The sequence below is a fragment of the Varroa jacobsoni genome, unplaced genomic scaffold, assembly GCF_002532875.2.
Source record: "Varroa jacobsoni isolate VJ856 unplaced genomic scaffold, vjacob_1.0 scaffold_475, whole genome shotgun sequence".
Classification (NCBI taxonomy): Eukaryota; Metazoa; Arthropoda; class Arachnida; order Mesostigmata; family Varroidae; genus Varroa; species Varroa jacobsoni.
The window spans coordinates 67,350-84,100 of NW_019213377.1; the positions used below are offsets into that span (position 1 = coordinate 67,350).

The 16,751-nt window shown below is 41.6% G+C and overlaps 2 protein-coding genes across 4 annotated transcripts in view; one reads left to right on the forward strand and one right to left on the reverse strand.

Moving 5' to 3' along the window:
- The window catches only part of LOC111260779 (uncharacterized), a 74,711-nt gene extending 67,347 nt beyond the window's left edge, over positions 1-7,364 (reverse strand). Inside the window, exon 1 of the mRNA XM_022833783.2 lies at positions 6,394-7,364. The gene's annotated coding sequence lies outside the window, so the exon portion shown is untranslated. The remainder of the gene's footprint in view (positions 1-6,393) is intronic.
- Positions 1-16,751, forward strand: part of LOC111260778 (uncharacterized) — an 86,000-nt gene that overhangs the window by 50,924 nt on the left and 18,325 nt on the right. The gene's annotated exons all lie outside the window — the stretch shown is intronic.

The following is a 16,751-nucleotide window of genomic DNA, read 5'->3' on the forward strand; positions in this document are numbered from 1 at the left end:
GGCAGCTGTAAAGCGTTATACTGTAAATCCGCCAATGGTCTCTACTGACTATCGTCAGTGGCGGAGCAACACGACCGTCAATTCGTTGAGAAAACACACGTCAAAGTCGGACTAGCTATTTCGGGGTTTGCCAATGTGTTACAAAGCTTACCCGTTCGTTATGGCTTCTATCTTTTGAGCGGTTCCGTTTTTACTTTAACACATATGTATGGAGGAAATACAGTACAAGTTCGACACTAATTGAGTTTAATCACAAAGTACGGATAAAAAATACCTACCTCTTGATGTAAACGCAACAGTATTGTGTAGACCATATTGTAAAATATCGATTAGTTATTTGGGTAAACGTAACGCACAGGTGCTGATCTGTAACAACACGCCAGCAGCAAGACATACCGACTGCAACATTTAGGTTTGTCTTTTCGCTTGTGCCTGATTCTTGTGTCGTTTATTATAAAAGTGTTTAGCTTATTGTCATTTAAATCGGCTGTAAATTTTTTTGTTTGCGTTTGGACTCTGGTCCATCGATGTAAGTCTTAAGAGTTAGTTTTTCCTATATACTTGTATAGTGTAAATAGGGGTCGCAATGATTTTTCTTCCAGAAAGAGTCATCGTTTCACCCCGGTCGTAGCTCGCTGCTCGTTAGATCCCGTAGCATTACACGATAAAACCGTTTAATGGCTTCATTAACACCGTGAACTAATGTCACTTAACGGCCAATGATGATTACATTGTAGCCATAATTTTAGATAGATACGAAGCCTTCGAATAGTTTTTTTCCATTGCGATCCAATCAATCATTTCTTCGTACACGTTATTATAGGTATTTCTGAAATATTTATTACATCGCTTTTATTTAAAAACAATAGACATATCAATAGCCGCAAGGACAGTTTTTGCTGTTCAGACCGAAACAACTTCTCTGTCTAGTATCGCTCAACAGCGGTATCGCACATGGGATGCTCTCTCTCATTTACATCAGGCTGAAAAAAAGCTACCCCCGTGACAGGTTAATGAGTAATGAACGTATCTGCTTACTTATAGAATTACGTGCTCATCCAAATCCCTATATAAATACGGTTGATTTTATGCTGAAAGACAGCTCTCTGATGGAGTGCCTAACGGCAATGCCGGACATAAAACTGGAAATGGGGTACAGTACGTTTGTGATTGAAGGTCCGTAAGGTACTAGTATTTTTGCGCCAGTCTGGGCTTCGCAGGGCTTGGAGAAGCCCACAACTAACATCGTTTGTCCGCTACTGGTCAGCGGCTAGTAGAGCTAAGCAAATCTGTTCTCATTCATGACTGTGTGCATAAGCTTCGATACTATCTATTTAACAGGTTATAATCGGAGGCAAACTATTCATTCCCGAGGTAAAAAATACACAAACTCGTTCTTGGTCAACATCATCGCACGGACATTAGCGAAAAAATTCAAATATAAGGCTAGAAAATCAACGTATCTGATTGCACGACAGAATCGCTACCACGCAAAAAGGAACTTTTCGGCCTGTTGTGTATCTTAACAATTAAAAATAATGTGTCCCTTCAATATAACACAGGTCAGCGTAAAACTTAACATAAGGCATCAACATTATGTCGAGCTTATTTCAATATATGTGTGTAACAATTTTATGTTTTAAATTACACGTTATATGTCTGTATGGCTTTTTTCGTTCTAACATAAAAATATATAAACTAACTTTGGGACAGTTGAGGTGGTGTAAATTCGAAATTGAATCAAAGCTAAACGCTGGAACTGGACATTATAGGTTCGAGGCTGCGCGTAAACGAGTTTTTTTTTTTTTCGTCGTCCGAGACAATGTTTTTAATGGCATTATTGGACTTGAATCGTTTTCATAGAAAAAAAAGTTTATACAAAAAAACTCATTCTTCCACTGTGCCCATGGAATACACACAGAGCTCGACAAGTTTTTATTACTGGGTTGATTTTTTAGTGAACAACAAGCTCTAGAAATATATTTCTCCGAAGAGTTGCATGCAACATGTGTAAAAAATTTAAATTAATATTTGTTTGCAGTGACTTAGGAATTGCCATCAGACCACTCCTCAACGCAACGATTTTGATGGATGAGGTTTAAGTCAAATCCTCAAAAAAGCGAAAAATGAAAATTCCAGTGCTTTCCTTCGCGTCCTGGTAACACTTTGGGGACAGGTATCTCCTTCAACGACTTCTGTCAGAAGATGGCGTTTCTGGGATGTTGATAAGAGTATCGATTGCTCACAAAGCTGAACGCCGCTTTAACTAAGAACGGGCACAGAAGTAGAATCTTTCATGCCGATAACAACAGCGTTGACGATACAAGAGTCCTATCTCCAATAAGATTCCTTTTACTAGTTTAAATCGAAACGGGCGAAAACATCGATTGCCGTCCACCCATTCAATTAGAAGAGTGATAGCAAATAATAATTGGCCCTAGTGAACAATTAACGCCTAAAGTACATCCATAGTAAGTTGAAGTTGCGTGAACATTGGGCGTTAGTTATACTTAGCTGAACAAAGTGACCGTTTTATATGAAACGCTGTTGAACAATCGAACAAATTCATTTCTCTATGCCTTGAAAGAGAATCAACAAGCCAACCATGTGAACAGAATGATAGCCGTGTTTTTTTGTTGATAAAATTCTGATAAAATAAAATGCCAATATCAGTAAGCAGGAACAAAGATGACATCATCATTTGTCATAAACACGAACGTTGCAAGTTTTTATGAAGTATATCAGAAGTTTCGGATAAGAAAATATCACTGACACCTTGTTGACAATTTGCTTCAAGTGACCGAAACACGACTCCATGATGTGATTGCTACATGCGCTTTGTCTGTACTTATAATATTCACAGCTCAAGATGGTTAAGGCAGGAACTATTCTCGATGTGCACTATTTGGCACAAATTATGGACGACATCGAAATTAAATTTGGCGCCAAGCCAGGCAGCGGACGAACTAGAGCTAGAAACTAAAAAGAAAACAAAGTTTCTTTTCAAAGGCATTACTGAGTCGCTATGGCATGCGTGGAACTGTCGACGGATTGGATCTCAGTAATAGCTGTGTGATTCACTAAATAGGCCGACTAATAAAGCATTCACGCAGAGATTCTTGTTTTGATCGTTAGTTTGATTATTTAGTAATCAATTGTGTTGTGTCAGTCAGCTGAAAACATTTGGACCTGTTATTTTGCATAGGCCTATTTCACCTGAAATTTACTCAATCGATACATCAATTGATATACTTTTCAATGTAACCCCCGGAATTAGTACTTCTCTGCGGAAAAGGGTATGTCAGTACTGAACAATTTCAAGATATCGAGCTACTATTACTGCGTGAGTGTTATCTAATGGCAGGCTTCGTGACTAAAATCTAACTTTTTTCAAACAAGTATTCGATAGTGATTGCTCTGTCAGTCGTAACGACTTTCTGAGGTTATTTAGGTAGTGATCGACGCTGCAGAACCATCATGTGGGGGGTAAAAAGTGATCTTCTACGCCGACGATAGCTATTTATTATACATATAGCAGATTTTCTTTCAGAGATATAACCATACCTCCGAAAAAAAAAACTGTCATTTGTATAACTATAGAAATGGCTGAAAAAACAGTAACCATAAGAGGCCTAGCAAAAATCAATTATGGTAGTGTAATAATAAACTGTATTAATAAGATGCACTGTATGTGAGGACGGACGATTTCTATAATAAGAGTAATAATAATGCAGTGGATATTAATTTGGGAGAAAAATCCAAGGAGAATACAACTATTTTTTAGCATGATATGATCGGAAGTGGCAACAAGTGGGGTAGATTGGTTCGATCTTGATACCATTCGAAATCCGCTAAATCGATATGCTATACACACTCCTCTAAGTCAATTCAGGTTTTAATGATCAAAAAAGGCACAAGCGACGGTGGTAGGGTTATTTTGTCCATAGAAATATTATGTTGGCAAACAGCATTATGATCATAGCCGAGGGTACTGATGTGCTCTCCAGTTTCCTGTTGAAATTTCGCCCCCTAATCAGTACACACTTTACCGTTGCTGCTGGTGTGGAAGCAATCGAAAAGCGTCCCAGCTAGTTAGTACACACATTACTTAATTTCACTACTGATGTAATGATAGCGATTGCCCTAACTGTTACTGTAAAGAAAGAGATGAACATAAGTCGACGTTATTAACATGACGTTCGAAGTTGCGAGTGCTTAAGATGGCTAAGCTTTGGCAGGAAATGCCCCGCCAAATATGCTTCACTGGCCAAGTGGTCGAAAATCTACATTAGAAAAGAAGGTTATTTCGGCAGCTTACCAAAAGCGACTGTTCAGTGATATAATGACGGCGGTTATCAGGAGCGTCGTAGGGGAATTGCCAGTACATCACGGAAATTTGAAGAAAAATGCTGTAGAAGTGCACACAGGTATACACACCAGGGTTGGTCACCTGGACCCACCTTGTTAAGATTTTTATTAATAGAATTCTATTTACGTAGCTCTATCGAAATATCATATTATTAATCATTACCAGTATTAGGCGTAAGCTATCGAGGCACACTAACAAAACGCGCCAGACACTTTTTGCAAATCAGAAGAAGTCAGCTTTTCAGGACACCTCATCCAGTGTGGCGTCGCAGTGATGCGACGTTGGCAGCGGTAGCCGCGCACAATGAATTCACACGGTAATGAAATGATCAATAGTTAACGCTTTGATACACACGGATTTTAGCTTGGCCTTTTTCGTCACCGTTTATGCTAACTACTTGGGGTCGTGTGTATCCAATATGACACGATAATGTATGCAAATTTTTTTAGTAAAGAAGCAGAACAAATCTAATCTGCTGCTAATGTTGCCGGCTTCTGCGAATGCCTTCATCAGACAATGGAGTTACTCGCTGTTTTACAGCCAGGCGTATAGTCCTGCTGTTAACTACTTCTCCGGCTAAGCTGTGCTGTGCATACGCACACTGACGTCTATTAAGGCTAATGCAATCAGCATCTGACAAATAGAAATAAATTCGACTTCTGATTAAAGTTCAGAAAAGCATCCGCCTAAGCGACGCCTGAATGGCTCAGGGATAGTCGCAATGGCGGTATCCGAGTATCGCCCGGGAGACGTGACGAGAGAGAAACAGGAGGGAACGCAGCGACGAGGCAGAACGAATGACCCAATAGAACAAAAAAAAAACAACTAGAGAGAAGAAACGTTGCACTGGCTAAATTCTAGCTGAGAACTAGAATACGTTCAGTAAGAATATAAACACCGTGATTAACAAAGGCGCGACATCATTGAAACGAAAGACGTAAATCGAGAATCGTAGTAATAACCACGAGTTTCCATCCGTCACTTGCAGCTTTGAATGGTCTACAGTGGCCTTGACAAGCTTGCAGTCACCTCTACCTCTTAATTGTCACACAAACTTGATAGAACAAGTAGAGGTAACTGCAGTTAAAAAATGAAAAAGGTAAGCGATTTTTTCTGTTATAATTTCCTATGAAAAGGCTTCGCCTTGCGGCTTTTTTGGTACTATAAATACATCAATATTTATTAGTATATAAGGTCACGCAAGCTAATGCCAACTGACACCGATCTTTCAGCGTTTATACTGAATGCTCTGAAGCCGCTTGTATACAGATCATTTAATAGGCTCTAGTGCGTTCGATTTATAAATTCTCATGGCTGTTAACGTAAAAAAGGCTAAATAAAGTTCGAATTAAGTTAGATTGAAAAGGCGTGTATCTGTAATTTACATATAAACTGATATATTATGTGGATCCGTTATTTTATTGGTATTCAGTTTTAAAGTTTTCAAGATGTCACTAGTATTCTACAGTAGTTCCAGATGACTCCCAGTTACTTAAAGGTCATTGAAAGGCAGAGTTGATTTTCTTTGGATTGAACCGTGTTTTCGCGCGCCCAACGGAGGAGGTTTGTAGGCGTATTTGAGTTAAGAAGGAAACGGGATTAGCAATCTGGTGTTGAATAAACCAATGAGCTAATTACAATACAAAAAATCTATTTCTAGGATTATCTACCTTCGAGCTACGGTTTTGTCACATCGTATACTGCTGCCTGTTTTGCTCTGCGGAAACAAGTATGGCCAGCACTAAGAAGAGGTATGGCGTAATTACAGCATCGTGTAATTCTATTTTCGTAGTCGCGCTCTACTAAGAACTTTAAGCCTTGTAGTTAAATCATGTTACTGACACTTATCTCATTTGGAGTAAAGCCAAGATCTGACTCGTCCTGCTACGATTGTTGTTGCGTCGATGAAGAAACCAGAGGTGTTTCATTAACTTAGCACACGCTCCTATAGACATGCATTTATTTATAAAAAAAAATGTAGTGGGGTCTAGAATGATTCCGTATAGTAACTTCGAGTAACTTACCACTTGAAGGTGTGCCGATATTTTTAGGTTACTATGGCTTAAAAAGTCCAGGGCAGGGACAATGCAAACGAAGCACAGCTTACATGTATTTTGAATGCATATTTATATATTTATTGTGTCTCAGCAAGTATATCCAAGTGTCATAACATTCGATAGCACTTCACAGATTATAGCGGTACACAAAATAAGACGTTCCATTCACACAGCAATAGCAGCAAAGGTGTACATCTCTTCAGCAGCAAAACAAGTAAACTGTGGCATGAAAGACCGCACTCAGATGACCCTCAAAATAGGCTCGTAAGTGGGCGCTGTTAAGAACTGTTTCGTATCCAATCAGCAGCTTCGAACGCGCCTACATGTGGGCACTTCTAAACCGGCTTTCTTCGAAGAGTCGGCTATGTTTCAGCTGAGCATTATTTTGAACGGAATGTTCTTTGTGAAAAAAACAATCAGATTTTGAGTGACTATAGTACAGTCCAACTGCAACGTCGACTCTCACTAAAAGGCTCCTCATTAACTTAATCCTGTCCTCAGGACGACAGACTTGGGTGTTTCGCATTGATGTTTAACTAAGCACACATAAGCGCACGTTAAGCACAGTTTGAAAAACGTTAGGGCCAACAACACACATAATCGATCCGAATCAGAACACGTCGTGTTTTTCAGTATGTGTACTGTCTTGTTGGCGATATGAATCGCTCACAATTGGTAAATTCGAATCCTCAAACCTAGCTGCCATCGTTAAAATACCAAACCGGCCCAAAAATGAAAACGGTTCAACTAGAAGACAGATAGCGGCGCCATGGAGCGCCGCTTATCGCCATGCATTGACGTATATCTACAAAATGTTGTCAATGTTACTTGAAGATCTATTGGCAACGAGGCAAAACCGATACCAATCGCTTTCGTTGTTACTGGTGCGCCAGCATTCGTGTGTGTTAGGACTGCTAGGTGCCGCTCAGATTGTCGAAGTGCAGTGCGCGAAGCTTCATCACCGTGGCGATCGATGGGAACCACGAGCCTTCTGCGGGACGCGGGTTGACACGGCGGCGAGGGTGACCGTGGCTTCCCTCTTCCTTACGCAGAAGCCTGCGGGGGCATCGCCATGATGCGGATCGGCCCTGAGGCTTGGGCACAAGCACTGTTGTGCATGAGCCCAATATGCATTCTGATGCTTAACTGTCGGCTGTTTTTTTACAGGGGTATAGTGCGAGCAGACATCTTTTATATGTATAGTTAAGTCCGTGCAATTTTGAGATCATCAAATCACGGCTGGTCATAATTTATTATGTGGAACAGGCATAGTTTCTATGTATTATATATATTGAGCCTTTTACGCCCTTAGGAATCAAGTTTGCCCTTTATGGGTTACTTTTTTTTGCGATAAGGCTTGAGAGACATTTTGCTACCAGCGGCGTTAGCCGTCAGTGGACTGGGAGTTCCTAGCGGTAAATTGGATAAACGATTTTGCTTCCTCTGTACTGCTTTTGCAGGCCACAGGAGCACGTAGAAACACAGCGGGCAGTTTTTAATCCGTGGGTTTGCTCCTGCAGTGGATCTACCAGTACCACTTCTACCCGTAATGTTAATATACACCCGAAATCATCGTACATTCCAATAAAACTGAGCAGATCGCCCATTTTCTTTTTTTTGCTGTCGTCGGGCGCTTCACCACACATCCGTACACGTCCAGGGATGTAACAGGCGGCTGGCCCATACATATGTATATATGGTGCAAGCGGTTGTCACGTAGGCGGTGCGTCGACGTGAATATGTGAGCATAGAAACGATAGTTGTTGTATTGGTATTACATCTTGTATCCTGCGTATTTTGGCCTACCGTCGTCAAGACTAACAGCAACATCTTATGTATATATACATACATATATAAACTTGTGGGCAAATTGGTGCATCGATAGATGGCACCGGCATTTTTCAGCAACAGCATTATTGCTTATTACTGTTTTGTCGCCCCCCCTCACTAATAAGACCATTACAATTTCGTTTTGTCCTGCCGCTGCTGCAGCGACAAGTAGTGTCACCAGCGACAGAGTTGTGCACGTTAAGAGCATGGTCCTGATGCTGAAGTCTTGAGCTGAAAAATCGTAAAAGACACGTCGTCCACTATCCACGAACCGATTCGGCCAGTGGCTGTTAGCGGGGCTGTCGCTGGCGGGCGGATGGATATTCGGTTGACTGTAGCTAGCGACGTCTGACGGATGGCCAACCAGTACAACGTCGTTCATCCTGTTGGTAGCTCCTGTTCGCAGCGTCCCTGCATCTGGACGCACGGTGACACAGTATTACTGGGCGGACCCGACTGCGATACTTGGAGAGATGGGAATTGTATTATTAGTATTACATATTTGTAATGATAGCAGTAGCGACAACACTCGTATATCGAATTCCGCTGGGCGGGTATGACGCTTTGCCGCCAAATGAAACGCTGATTTAGCAGGCTACGTTCCATTGCAGCACAGGTGGTCCAAGTGGAAGAGGTCTTTTCTATAAGATGGGATCCTTCGGCGACGCATCGGGCGTTTGTTGGTTGGACATTTCAATGGATTGATCGCTCGTCGATTCGTCGTCTGCGTCTCGTACGTCGCATATCCCATCCATCCATCCATCCATCCATCCATCGATCGATCGATCGATCGATCGATCGATCGAGTAAAGAACTTGTGACGTCCACCTTTTGTCGCTTAATACTGTCGACACATTCTCGACACGTAGTCAGCGCCGAAATGATATGGGCGACGACGATACCGGCGATACATTCTGTCCAGACCTCTATATAAACGATTGGTGGATACATCATCATCATTATTATGATTAGTATCAGACTTTCATGCACTCGTAACGTGAAGCTACCGTCCTGTAAAAAAAGCAAATGACAGTAAAAAAAATCACGGCAGCTTTGCACGGCGATGAAACTGCCGAGTTCTGTTATGCTGTCGGGACCGGCGGACAGAAGGTCGGACGACGTGGGCATGAAGAATCGAAAATTCTTCTTGAAGTCCTGGACCATAGACAAGATGCAGGTCGATCAGAGCAACATGATCAACATTGCCGTACGCTGATCATTACTGCCGTTTTTCGTCTATGTTAGCGCTTCGTCTCCTATCATGCTGATCAAGCCTAAATTGTTGGGATTTAAGATAGATGGCCGCTGGTTTTAAAAGGTGTTGATCATTTGGAAGAAGGTAAGAGTACGCAGAGTACTGACATAGCGGGACCTCAACACTAGAATCAGTGTTGCTGAAGCAACCTGATGAGAAAGATGAAGATTATCGCCAACTGGTAGGGACGGGCAAAAGACTTCCCTGTTAAAAATGCAGATAACAAAAAATCCGATCTCGTCAGATTGGCGCTCACGTTCAACGGATATATCAAGTTAGTTTCGACGTCTTTAACGTGCGTAAAGCATATACGAAACAAGTACACAGTGTCCTACAAGCTACACGCGAGTAGATGGGGCTATATTTGATAGAGCTAATTTTAACGCTATTTACGGGCTTGTCATGATAATGGCGATTGAAGTAATCTACCGTAGTAAATTTATCAGAAAGATAAACAGAGTAAGTAGGACGGAGTGCCATTACTGCTTCCTTGGAATAAAAGTGTATCAATACAACTAGAGAGAAACTATAGAGGCAGAATAGATCAAATTTTAGCCCACAAGCTAGCAGCGGATCAACGCTGCGAGCTTACTTATTTCGACAATGAGTAACTCCATGTGGACTATGAAAATTGATGATTCAAATATAGATAGCGTATACTGATACTAATAATGTACTAAATGTACCGGGCAGGGTTACTTTATACACTCGCTTCTGCATGAATGAGCGTCTTCAATTCATTTCAACGTAGATTCTTGAATATTTAGACTAATTGGCAAAACGACTCTTCGCTAGAAATATACTAAATATAAAAAACAATATTTCGATGCTGGAGCAAACAATTACTAGGGAATAATCTATTGTGATAACATAATCATAGCACTAACGTACGTTTATTACAATCCCCTTCTATAATCCAGATCCGTGTTCTCGAGCTATTGGAAAGGCGCAAAGCTCTATCACAACGACAAAATTCATCAAACACTTGTTAGAAGAAGACATACGAAATGCTGGTCCTAGCAATGTTAGGTTACCGTTGCTTTCAATACCTATACAGCTTTGAGTTAACGCGTTCGATCCAAATTCTGTACTTATTTAGCTCGTCGTAACTAAAATACGTTTCATACTATATTATGCTACCTGTAAGGGTACATCTACAGCCAGGGGTAATGACTTCGACTTAGTACCAACATGTATAATCGGACGGGCAACAGGACAGATCGTGTTGTTTGCTGCTATGTTGCAATACACCGTTCACATCACGGTCTTCATTATCAGCGTTCGATAGTTTTCTTTATTCGTTTCATAGAATGATCGTTTCTAAGCTAACAAGAGCTTACTTCGTTTAAACGGTCAGTTCACGTCTATATATGCGCGTCGCAGTATGATAGTTTACCGAGGGGCGTTAGAACCATTGTACGGTGACAAGTATTAACCAGTTGCTGCTGCTGCTGCTGCCGTTGTTGTTGTCGCTGCTGCCATTGTTGTTGCTGTTGTGGTTAGCGGCAAATATGAAGCGCATACACAGACACACACGCGCGCATAACGTCATAAACACAGGCTCTGTGCACCAGCTGTGAGTGGGGATGCACATCCGGTGGCCAATGTCCGAAAGTGTCGCTTGGCGATGGACACACGGATGGATGACTACGACAACAACAACAACAACAACAACAACGCCGCCAGCAGCGAAAGTCTAACCGAAGCAAGTCGGAAAGGACAAGCTTTCAGTGGCACCGACGTCGGCGGCTATTACTGGTCGAAGAGCTACGTTCGACAGTGCCTCTTTCTCCAATCGCAGAATGCATCACTTTTATACGTATACAGGCGTGTACATACAAACGGCGTGACACACACACATACACACCCACCGACCGACAGACAGACAGGCTGACTTCGTGGCACCCCCAAAACGCATACAGCGATAGATTTCTACAATTTTTTTTAATCAGCAAAACGCAAGCAACTATCAATAGCTAGTTATTGCTGACTTGTCATCTGCGTTTATCCCCTGCGTGTCGGCGAATACCTGACGACGACACTGGTAGGCGGCAAATGGTGCAGGATTTTTGTATTGCGTTCGGGTTGACAGCTACCTGATTGCGGTCCGGTTTTTGACGCCCCAGAAATGACTAGGCACGCCATACACTGGAAATAACCATATGCGCCGTTACCATATATGTCTACAGGTGTGTGTGTATTCGCAGCTCTCTGCTTGCCTGAAAAAAGATCGCGTTCGGCTAAGTTGAGCATCTGAAGATGCGACAACAGCAACAGTAGCAGCTGCGACGTTCAGGGCAGGGCTGTCAGTGTGCCAATTGCTGTAGAAAAACGAGACGACGATAGCGTCCCAGTCGGTAGAAAAAGACGCCTGACCATCTTGGCGAAATGAGATATAATACAAAAACCAGCGGCTTCAACGGTGAAAACGAGCCGATAGGGCATAAATGAGGTGGAACAATCTTCCAATTCTATTACGTCATTTGTAACGATTGGTCATGTGCATGTGTGCTTGGATGCCCGTCTATCTGTCTGTTTGACTATTCGTGTACCCATGTGTGTGTCTGTCAATGTTGTGACAAGATGGCACACAATTGATGATAATAGAAGTCGTATTTAAATTGTGAAACGTCACGCCAAAGGCGCATATGAATAGATGAGGCAATAAGGCAGATGGTTTATTTATGATGGTAAACTAATATCTATTCTCGGCTTATGTTTTTTGGCCTATACCTAAAATACCTCTAGGTCCTTTTTGTCGTGTTATTATGGCCCTTTTTTCCTAGCCGCTTGTCCGCCCACCGCCCCGGGTCCATACCTTTTTAGAATAGGTAACGTATGTAGTACTTCGATACACGTATGAGGCCACCATTGTGCAAAATCAGGAATTGAATGTACAATATATTTGTATTGTGTGTGTGTGTGTGTGTACGTGCCTCTTCTACATAGTCCAAATTGATGGTCGTATTATACTGATTTGAACTTAACCGCCCAAGCGGCATATGTTGGTCACAGTTCGCCTCGAGGTAAAAATCTGTGCAAGAAAATGTCTATTTAAATTACGGTCGCGTCGACGACAAAAAGCAAATAGCGCCTCATCGATTGACCGACCGTCCCCTCGCCCGCATGTTCCCACATGCACATTTGTATCTGATGATGACGCGGGCTTGGCTCTTCCTGGCATATTCGGCTATAAAAGGCCTTTTTGATGTATTTGTTATTGTCGTCCGAGTGGTTACTGATGCAGCTGTAATCTAAATAGCAGTTGCTGCTCCTTTTGTCGCTCCTGGAATGCGGAAATGACGTCAAAGCTGAGCGCAACGCTGTAATAACGGCATATAAACGGCCATATGTCGCGTGGGTGCATGGGACGAATCTCTGTTAACTGACCGGTAAAGATGGGAAGAGACCTAACTGGTGCAGAATATAGGAGCGTTGTCAAACTGGGCGGTAAAAAAGGAATCAGTGACCGCACAATAGAATCAATGTGGCGCTACAGAAATCTGGACCAGGGCCTCGCGTGATTCTACTGATAGAAGGAGAAACAACGGCTGAATTGAACAGCCAGGCCCCAGGAGGCCGAAACGTTCGCTGATTGCTACGCTTGCTGATCTGTCATTGTTGATTGTAGCTATCCCAATTACAGTGTGCATTTGGAACGAGCTCCATAAACATAGCTGACGTCATCAATCGATATGCGGCATTCTCGGGGGATCATCTCTATATGTTCGTGTATATATATATGTATATAGCTATTAGAACAGCTGGTCAAGTAATAGTATTGTAATATAGACGGAGCACAGTTATGTGACAGGCGCTATCTGCCTTTCTGAATCGGGCGCGTATTATCGAACGGGCAAGTAAGTTCATCTCCCCTGACCCTGCATCGTTACGCAGGTAAAGAGAAGACAAATAATTTCCTATAGCTTTGTTGCTTCGTAAATTGGCCAACTGAAGTAAATAAAGTAGGCCAGGCGCTGTATTCTCAAAGACTGATCTTGCGTATAGTAAAATGGCGTAATTCAATGTTGTTAGAAACGCGTTTGAGTAGCACTTTAAAACGTGAGGATTGGGAGCGTCTTTAAGTTACCTTCTCACGATGGCTGGTAAAGAATTTATTGCGTATTGAGAGAATGAATATTAAAACGCTACCTGTATTCGATTGCAGGTGAGAATTAAGCAAGTTTCAGATATTAATAAGTCGAAGTGAGAATTGCCACTTTCGGATGCTAATAAACACAGCCATTAGCTCGAGACTACTTGTTGGCCGATGAAAAAATCGGTTGATACAGATCAAAGCGTATTGTACGGAATAGGAACTTGCACCGTAGTATTTTTACTGGCCAAAAACAAAATTTTGCTCAAAAAAAATCCGTTTAGGAATCTTGTGTAGTATTCAGATAGCGTACAAACAATATTTCACTTTGTATGTTCGTTATTAAGCTGATAAATATCTTCTTACAAAATCAAGTGAAACTTTAGTGTAACTTAGAACGCGTTTCAGATATTCCCCCCAGAAAAGTTAGAACTGAATTTGTGATTCACTAGAGCATTTGTTATATACGCACGGAAAAACTTGGATACACTCTGCCGGCAGACGAATATATTCTACTTCACCACGTGTGGACATCCGTGAAATCTATTTTTGACCAACGAAAATATCTTTGTCACTATGTTTAGGTTATTTTGAAAAAAATTCAACTTCGTTCAATGAACCATACATAATGGTCAAAAAATCACATAAAAGTCCATAACTACCTGATCCTTAAGCAAACTTAGGGATAGTACGACGTATTGATGTGTTGTACGAACTGTTTGTGCAATAAAATCCTACAACGTACTATGCGTAGTAGTAGTCACTGAGTCGGGCTTCCACCCTTGTAGGCGCACTTCTCCTGGCGTGTCCTGCATTTCCTAGAGAATTAGAGCTAGCAGCCGCTTACGCTCTATCCGTCCTGCTAATTATCACAAGAGCAGTGAGCAATGTTTTTTCTCTTTTCCGTGAGTTGATTGATAGTGAAATCACCATACATAAACCTCATGGCCTGCCTGACCCTATAAGCAAACTAGGCGTCTGAAAGTAACCCACTGTTAATAGTACAAGTGCCAGATGACGTTTAAGTTCAACATACAATTGCGAAGGATTTTTGTTACAAAAAAAAGCGATACGTGCAAAAACCATTTTGAGTTCCTGAAATGATCCGCGTACCTGAAACTAACCTGGCCAGTCTGTCTGACCGAAAATCACCAACTTATTAATTGGTTTCTGTAAACATAATAAGGTTACCAGGGTAGCCTTGTGTGACATAGCCCAGCAAGAAATTCGATTTGATACAGGCGAGCACAGGTAGATAAACAGGTCCGTTTGCGGATATATTCATCACTTTTTGTTTGTTCATTCAGTTTGTTATTGTTCTCGCTTGTCTTCCTTGACTCAATATGGTATAATACTTTAGTTTTCTTAGTGTTCCCTACTTGTGTTCAACGATTTGTATGGCATTCGTACAGTGGTTTGCTTTTAGGTAACGTTGTCATCGATGGCTTAACTTTCTCTGGCTGAATTATGTGGGTTAAATATGGCGCTATTTTGCCGCTATACCGGTGTAGTGGTAAAACGTTTACGTACCTTAAATTTAAAGTGGTCTAGAATTGAGACCAATTTCGAAATAATAATACATCGAACTCGTCAGACCCTATCGAGATATCTCTTGCGAGAGTCGCGATTAGTAAGTAGTTGCTCTCTACTCTTCAACCTTTGTCGATCCTTCAACCTTGAGTCGATCACACACAATACTGCGGATAGGTCGTAGCTGTAAGTTGTTATTCTCAAATAAGTTATGGATTTCACAGTACAACGAGCAAAATACGTTTCACTAAAGTGTAGTAAATACCAAAACAGGTAAGATGTAAATTTGTTCAATGAAAATAAATTAACGAAAAGTCAAACGACAAGTTGCTCGAGCCCATTTTAACTTAGTGGTAGTTTCACACTGGGGAATCTAAACATTCCGAAAATGAATTTCCTACATCTGCTGAAAGGAAAAAACGACCGAAACTGGCCGTTGACACACGTTGTTTCGTGCTACCAGCGGCCCATCTGAAGGAGGCAGTACCAGGCGTCCATACTCCAAACGATCGATTGCTTTAGTAAAAAAATACGTATGCGTTCTTCTCCGAAAATTCAATAGCGCGTAGATACCGTAAATAATTAAGATTTCTATCCGTGCATATTTGTTTCTATGCATGCGGTTGCAGTAGCTCAATGTCGGACAAAGGATGTTTGTTGTTAATAGTGGATTGTATGGAATATGACTTCTATTCTATAAGCAGGTTCGATGGAAGAAGGAAAAGGCATGGGAATAACATCTATATACAGTTGACGTTCGTATAAACGACAATTAATAATACTGCAAATAGGCGTCCTCAGAAATTACTTTCAGAGGAGCTGTTCACAATTCAGGAGCTTGTTTGTCGTTTGATGCTCCGTTCATTCATCTTCATTAAACGTGCTTGCACTTCGCTGGTCTTGGTATTTATTCCAACCTAATGAGTCTTACTTCGTCCGTTCTATTGTGCAGGTTTTTTGTTAGAAAATTCGCCGCCGTTCTGGAGTAGCTATGACCTATTCGCGGTAGTGTCCAGTCAGCATAATGAAACAGGTAATACAGCCTAAGTAACACGGAGTCACTAGCTTAATCTAGACGTTAGTTACGTATTGCCACGTCGATGCTCCGCATAAAACGCGTCCTTGAGCTGAAACACGGAATATCCCCTTAAGAAGAAGTTTAGCTCATTTTCTCAAATAGAATCTAAGGCGAGTACCTAAAATAAGAATTTCATCTGTAGCAAAAAAACAACTATTAATGAAATTAAGTCTGATTCGTTAAATTATAGTGTAAAAACACATTCACTTGTACTGCCCGTTCGTCTTCTCTAATTCTACAAATGATGAGAGTGTCCCTCTTCGCTTCATTTGAATCTCACGGACAAAGTGTTTTTCAGTTCGAAGAAGTGCTACTTTTAAACGAGGGCTGCCTACTTGTGGCAGCACACACACACACACACACACATACACACACATACACACACATACACACACACACATACACACGCACACACACACACAGACACACACACACACACGCACACACACACACACACACACACACACACAGACACACACACAGACACACACACACAGACACACACACACAGACACACACACAGACACACACACACA